This window comes from Eumetopias jubatus, unplaced genomic scaffold, assembly GCF_037043125.1.
Source record: "Eumetopias jubatus isolate StellerSeaLion01/CBP00866 unplaced genomic scaffold, mEumJub1_p1.0 scaffold_3, whole genome shotgun sequence".
Lineage (NCBI taxonomy): Eukaryota > Metazoa > Chordata > Mammalia > Carnivora > Otariidae > Eumetopias > Eumetopias jubatus.
The window spans coordinates 11,511,150-11,519,026 of NW_028274809.1; positions in this window are offsets into that span (position 1 = coordinate 11,511,150).

Sequence of the window (7,877 nt, forward strand, 5' to 3'; positions counted from 1 at the left end):
ATTAGTATCACCCCAGAAACTTCTATAAAATGCTGATGGCTGGGTACCATGTCCAAAGATTCTAATTTAGTGCATCTTTGTGGGGCTTAAGCACTGATATACAGACAGGAGTAAAACACACCAACTCAAAGATCATGGTTTAACTATGTTCAAGAACAATCTTCTACAAGTGTAAGTTAGTTAATGTGTCCAGGTATTTACTGATAAAGTGGGAGGTGGAGGGAGAGGCATCTTGTTGAGTTTACCAATATCACCAATGCTGCTGCAGACATCAGGGAGGGATACTAAGAGGCTGCCAGAAAGAGTGGCCATAGGGCTCTCTGGGCACTTCTTCCCATTTCATTGCTGCTTCTGAGTTCATTACTGACCCCTGATTTCCAAACTCCTTAAGCTGCTGAATAAACCTCACATCCTGCTTCACCTCTTCTATACCTATACCCTGCAAGCTAAGTAGGTCCCTTGCTTAATGCCAACACGGGCAGATCTTGGTCATTTTCATGCACTCTTAGGAATCATGCAGGTCCTACACAATACCCCTAAAGTTCTATGACTACCATTGAATCTTGGATCCGAAACTTCCGAGTCCTTACATTCTAGCTCCTCAGACTTGTTCCAGAAATCTGAACCAAACCAACTGATTCTGACTCTGTTTTAAGACCACATTAAAAGTACAGTACCTGGCACCTGCCCACACCCTCAGGAGCTCAAATTCTGATGGCCACCATCCAGAACCATATGCCTAATGACACCTCCTTCTTCCTGCTCCCATAATTGGTAGAAGCCTACATTTTGGAGAGCAGTGCCACAGGCACCAGAGCTGAGAAGCCTGGCAAAACTAAGAAATTGAAAAGGAAATTTTTAGTCAAACTAATGTTTTGGAGAGTTCCATGATGCCATATTCTCCATCTGCTTTTTTAAAATCTAAATTTCCCAACTGTTTATGTTAACATGATACACAAAAAGTTAGAAATATCCCTCATTAATTTTTCTTTGAAACTTCATTGCTCAGTTGTTTTGCCCCGTGCAGTGATCACTGCAATTGCAAAACACAAGAATGTTCTCCTGTGTTTTGTAAATTAAGACTCTGAGTCTCAGGGCACCTGGGTGGCTCAGTCAGTTAAACATCTGCCTTCAGCTCAGGTCATGATCTCAGGGTCTTGGGATTGAGAGCCTCACATTGGGCTCTCTGCTCAGTGGGGAGCCTGCTTCTCCCTCTCCCTCTGCCTGCTGCTCAGCCTGCTTGTGCTCTCTCTCTGTCAAATAAATAAATAAAATTTTTTTTTAAAAAGCCTCTGAGTCTCAGTAATCAAGAAATTTTTAGGACTTTGAATGCACACAGATATTTTCCTTGTTTCTTAACAAGTACTAGCCTCTAATGTGTGACATATACATTACAGACTGAACCACTTCTCTGCAACAGTGATTTATTTCTTCCTTGATACTTTAACTTTTTTCTTTTCTTTTTATTTTTAAATGGGAAAATATATATCATGCCTCTCACATATCTTGGAAGAAATACCTCAATGTTAGTCAGTGATGGCTACAGTCAGTACAGATATTTATGAAGACATGAAGAAACTCACAGGAGGTGGGCGGGGAGGGTGAGAGGGAAATATTATGATGCTCACTTCTTGGATTTGGCTTTGCCTTTGTACTCGACCTGAGAATGAATTGCGAAGCGCAAGCTTTAGTTGGCCAAATCTTACATAGGGAAGAGGGAAAGCCAGCACAAGGAAGAAAATGTGCTCCTAGTTTCAGGAGCAATTTCAGTAACTGTTGCTTCTGCCTGTTGTCTGAGCTCTTTTCCTTAGATCTCTGCACATCTAGCTCTTTCTGGCCTGGTATAAACTTAAATGTTTGCTCTTAAGAAATATGGTCCCCAGCCATTCAATCCAAAGTGACCTTGTTGTATGTAATGTATATTGTGCATTGTCATCTAAAATATTTCATTTTGTCTGCTTCCTCCTTCAGAATATAAACTCCATGGGAGCAAGCAGGAATCTTCTTGTGCTGGTTTAGCTTGACTATGCATATCACCTATAATAGTACCTGGGTCACAGGACCTGCTCATGGGGTATTTATCGACTGAGAGCGTGAAGAGTCAGAGGAGAGGAGTGAAAGGAAGTTAACAGGTACAACTCTGTAATAGAAAGTGTGGGACCTGAGACAACCTGGGGATCCTTGTAATAGTAGATCGTGTTTAAGAAACAAAGATAAAGGCATGTCACTGCATTTGAGGTGCATTTCCCTGCTTCCCACTTCAGCCCATCAGAACAACTGATTGTGGTAGGCAGATGGACAGGCCCTCAAATTCATTCATGCCCCAACCCCCAAAAAGCCTGTGACTATGTTACCTTACATGGTCAAAGCAAGCTGATAGTTGTGATGAGCTTGAAGAATGAGTTGAGGAGATTATCCTGGGTTATCCAGGTGGCCCAGTCTAATCATGTGAGTCCTTGAAAGTGGCCAGAAGAGTGGGCCAGAGAGATGGCATATAAGAAGGATGTGACCCACCAGCACGGGCTTTAAGATAGAGGGAGAGAGCCATGACTCATGAAATATGGCAGCCTCTAGAATTGGGAACAGCCTTGAGTTTATAGCCAGAAGAGAAAGGGGGACCTTGGCCCCATAACCATAAGGAACTGAATTCTACAAACAACCTGGATGGCCAGGAAATAGATTCTCCTCCAGGACCTCCAGAACAGAACGAAGCCTGCAGACACTTTGATTTTAGCCTGATGAGACCAATACCTAATTTCTAACTGCCAGTACTGTAAGATATCTTTTTGTTATTTTAAACCACTAAGTTTGTAGTAATTTGTTATAGCAGCACTAAAAACTGATCACAAAAGCTCTACAGAAAAATACAGTAGAGTGAAATGCAAGTAAAATCCGTGTAAGGATGTAGTGGTGGCATGTGCACACTCTACCTCTCTGATGAGTCCTGTGGTCTATGGTTCTAGATACAGTGAAGCTGATCTCTCAGAGACCTGCTCCAACAAAATAGTCCAAAATTAGTTTATTCAAGACTTACCGTAAAGTATTTAAAGCCTTTAAACAATGTTCGAGAATGTTTCCTTAGCAACAAAGTCATGATAGCCCATCTCTTTATTCCACTGTGGCTAAGATGGCTTTACATCAGTCTCCCTCCCTCCCTCCCTCCCTCCCTGCCTCCCTTTCTCTTTCCCCCTTCTTCCTTCCCTCGCCTCCCCCTTTTTTGTGTCGCTACTTATCCCTAAATTGCCATTGATTATGGACACTTAGAAAGCAATCATTTTCTTTCTTTAGTGGAGACAGTATAATCTAGAGAAAAAGTTCTAAATTTGTCCATAGGTTCTGTACTAGTTACTCCACGGAATATACCAGATGATAATATTAAAGCAATATTTTCTTTTTCTTTTTTAAACTAAACTTTTTTATTTTTCTGTAATTGTCATTTCACGTGCAGTTGTAAGAAAGAAAAGAGAGTTAGCCTACATACTCTTTATCGGATTGTTTGTTCACAACTTCACACCCTCTGGAGCTTCTTGGGTGAAATCTGAAACCAGCCCCCATATACAGAGAGAAAAGAGAGACTGAGGAAAGTAGCAGGCCATTCCAAATTGGTAGATGGTAGATTTAATAAGCAAGGGAACTTACTTATAAAGCTTGTCTTGCATGGTTGCAAAAGAAGATTTCTAAACCAGTCTCCAGGATCTTAAAAGTTTATATTGAGGTCTTAATGGGGTTCAGCCACATATCTGTCCACATGGCCTCAACAACACATTACAATCTCAAGGCTAGGTCCATGGGGCACCTTCTAGCACAAAGAAGACAAAGTGCAATGTATATCCCAAGGGTATGAAGGGGGTAAGGACCTTCTGATTGCCTGGGTCCAGTTGGCAGGTCAACCAACAGTCAGACGCTCTTCCATGACTTCCTCCAACACGAATTTACCCCAATGGTAACATGTTGTGAAATCTAGCTTGCAATATCACAACTAAGATACTGACATATGTATAGGCAAGACACACAATATTTCCATAACCACAAGGATCTCTCATGTTGTCCTTTGATATGTACACCCACTTCCCTCCTGCTCCCAGCCCCTCCCTGGCAATTGGTCTCTCTTTCTATAATTTTGTTATTTCAAGTATATTATATAAATACAATCATATGAAAATGTAACATTGAAATTGTTTTTTTTACTCAGCATAATTCTCTGGAGAGTCATTTAGGTTGTTGCCTATATTAATAGTTTTGTTTTTTTTTTAATTTCTGAGTAGTATTCCATGGTATGGATGTACCTGTTAGTTTAACCATTCACCCATTGAAGGACACCTGTATTGTTTCTAGTTTTTTATTATTATGAATAAACCTGCTATAGGCATTCAAGTGAGGATGCTGTGTGAACATAAAACTTCATCTACCTCCAGATAAATACTCAGCAGTGAAATTGTTGGGTCATGTGGCTCTAGCATATTCAGTTTTTTTTAAGAAACACCAAACTGCTTCCAGAGTGATTTTTACCTTTTTCATTCCCACCAGCAATGGATAAATGATGAGTAACTCATTTTCTCTGCATCCTCACCAGCACTTGGTCTTATCAGTATTTTTTATTTTAGCCATTCTGATCAGTGTACAGTGAAATAGCATTGTGGTTTTACTTATATTTTTAAAGATTTTATTTATTTATTTGACAGAGAAAGACACAGCGAGAGAGGGAACATAACCAGGGGGAGTGAGAGAGGGAGAAGCAGGCTCCCTGCCGAGCAGGGAGCCCAGTGCGGGGCTTGATCCCAAGACCCTGGGATCACGACCAGAGCCAAAGGCAGACGCTCAACGACTGAGCCACCCAGGCGCCCCAGCATTGTGGTTTTAATTTGCATTTCTCTAATGGATAATAAGGTTGAACATCTTTTCATGTGTTTATTTGTCATCAGTAAATCTTGTTCAGTGAAATGTCTATGTCTTTTGCCCAAGTTCTAGCAAGATTTTGTTTGTTTGTTTTTTCAAGATTTTATTTATCCATTTGAGAGAGAGAGAGTGTGAGTGAGGGCAGAGGCAGAGGGAGAGGGACAAGCAGACTCTTCACTGAGTGCAGAACCTGATGCAGGGCTTGATCCCAGGACCCTGAGAGCATGACCGGAGCCGAAGGCAGAAGCTTAGCCAACTGAGCCACCCAGGCACCTCTGTTTGTTTGTTTGTTTGTTTGTTTGTTTGTTGAGTTTTGGGAGGTCTTAAAAATATATTCTAGGTACTAGTCTTTTGTCAGGTATCTGTCTTGCAAGTATTTTCTCCCAATGTGTAGCTTGTCTTCATTCTCTTACTAAGGTCTTTCTCAGAGCAAAACATTTTAAATTCAATGTGATTTTTCAAATTTTCTCTTTATAGATTGTGCTTTTGCCAAGTCCAAGAACTTCCGCCTAACCCTAGATCTCAAATATTTAGTTCTATGTTTTGAACTAAAAGTGTTATAGTTTTATATTTTACATTTCAGTCTGAGATTCATTATAGGTTAATTTTTATATATGGTGTGAGACTTGGTCAAGGTCCATTCTTTTTTTAACATAGGAATGTCTAATTGTTCCAGCACTATTTGTTGAAAAGACTGTCTTTCCTCCATTGAATTCTTTTGCAGCTTTGTTAAAAATCAGTTGCACATACTTGTGCAGGTCTATTTCTGGTTTCTGTATTCTGTTCCATTGATCTATCTATTCTTTCCCCCATACCACACAGTCTTAATTAATGTAACAACATGCTAAGTCTTGAATTCAAGTAGACCTATTTCTACTAAAACAATTTTAGCTATCTTTGTTCCTTTGCCTTTCTTTGTAAAATTTTACAATAATCTTGTCTATATTTGTCTATATCTACAAAAAAAAAAAAACAACTAGCTGAGATTTTTACAAGAACTGTGTTAAACCTAAATATGAATTTGGGGAGAACTGACATTTTTACTATGTTGAGCCTTCTAATTCAAGAGCACAGTATGTGTCTTTATTTAGAGTTTCTTTGGTTTCTTTCTTCAGTATTTTGAGTTTTCAGCTACAAGAGCTGTCTATGTTTTATTAGATTTATAGCTAAGTGTTCCATTTCTTGAGTAAATTTAAATGACATTGTATTTTTAATTTCGATGTTTATGTTCTCATTACCAGGATATAGAAATACAATTGATTTCTGCATGTTGACCTTGTACTTAGCAATCTAGCAATTTTTAAGCTCTAGGCTCTACATAGCCAATTACATATTTTGAAGGCAGGAGTAGTTTTATTCCTTCCTTTCCACTGTGTATTCTTTTTATTTCCTTTTTCTGCCTATTATGCTGGCCAGAACTGCCAGCATGTATAGTTAAATAGAGTTGACATTCTTGCCTTGTTTCTAGCCTTAGGGAGAAATAATTTAGTCTTTCACCATATATACAAGTACAATGTTAGCTGTAGGGTTTTGGTAGATGTTTTGAATCAAGTTGAGAAAGTCACCCTCTATTCCTATTTTTCTAAGAGTTTTCCTTATTATAAACGGCTGTTCAGTTTTATTTGATACTTTTTCTGCACTTGTTGATCTGATCTTTTTTTTTTTAATCTGTTAACATGGTGATTTACACTGATTTTCAAATACTGAACTACCCTTGGATCCCTGAAATAAACTCCAGTTGGTCATGGATGTGTAATTCTGTTTATATATTGCTGAGTTATGTTTGCTAGTCTTTTGGTAAGGATTTTTGCATCTATATTTATGAATAATGTTTGTACATAGCTTTCTTTTAATCTCTCTAGTTTTGCTATCAAGGAATACGGATCTCAAAAAATAAATTGGGAGGAGTGTCTGGGTAGCTCAGTCGGGGGAGCCTCCAAATCTTGATCTCAGCTCCACTCTCAATCTCAGCTCAGGTCTTGATCTCAGGGTCGAGAGTTCAAGCCTTGTGTTGGGCTCCATGCTGGGTGTGGAGCCTACTTAAAATAAAAATAAATAAATAAATAAATAAATAAATAATAAGGAAATAGTCACTTCTCTTCTATTTTCTGGAAAAGATTGCATTGAACTGGTGTTAATTTTTTCTTTAAGTATTCACAGAATTCTCCAGTGAAATCATCAGGGTCTGGAGAGTGTTTTAGGAAGGGTTTTCTTCTATTGCAAATGTCATTAATAGTTATAGGGCTGTTCAAATGATTTGTTTCATATTGGGTCAGTTTAGATAGTGTCTTAGTTTCCTAGGGCTTCCATAACAAAATACCACTCACTGAGTGGCTTTGAACGGATATTTATTTTCTTACAGTTCTGCAAGCTAGACATCCAAAATTAAGGTGTTGGCAGGGTCCCTCCAAAACTTGTCAGAAAAGGATCTTTTCTCTGCTTTTCCAGTTTCTGATATACCCATGCGGTCCTTGGCTTATGGAAGTGTAATTCCAACCTCTGCTTCCCTCATCACACTGCTTTCACTCTGTGTCTCTTCATATCATCGTCACTCCATGTGTGTGCATGTCCAAATTTCCCATTTTTATAAGGACATCTGTCACATTGGATTAGGGCCCACCCCAATGACCTCATCTTAACTTGCTTAAATCTGCAATGGCTCTTATTTCCCAGTGTATTCACATTCTGAAGTACTGGGGGTTAGGAATTCAACACATCTTTTTTTGGAGATCACAACTCAACCCATAAAAAGTACTTTGTGTTTTTCAAGGAATTGGTCCTTTTCATCTGAGGTATCAAATTTACATGTGCAGAGTTGTTCATAATATTCTCTTATTTATCTTTTGACGACTGCAGGATCTGTGGTGACACCCCCTATTTAATGACTAATTCGGTGGTTTATTCCTTCTTGGTTTTTTTGTTCATCTTGTTAAAAGTCTGTCAATTTCACTGATCTTTTTAAAGAGGCATCTCTGTTTCAC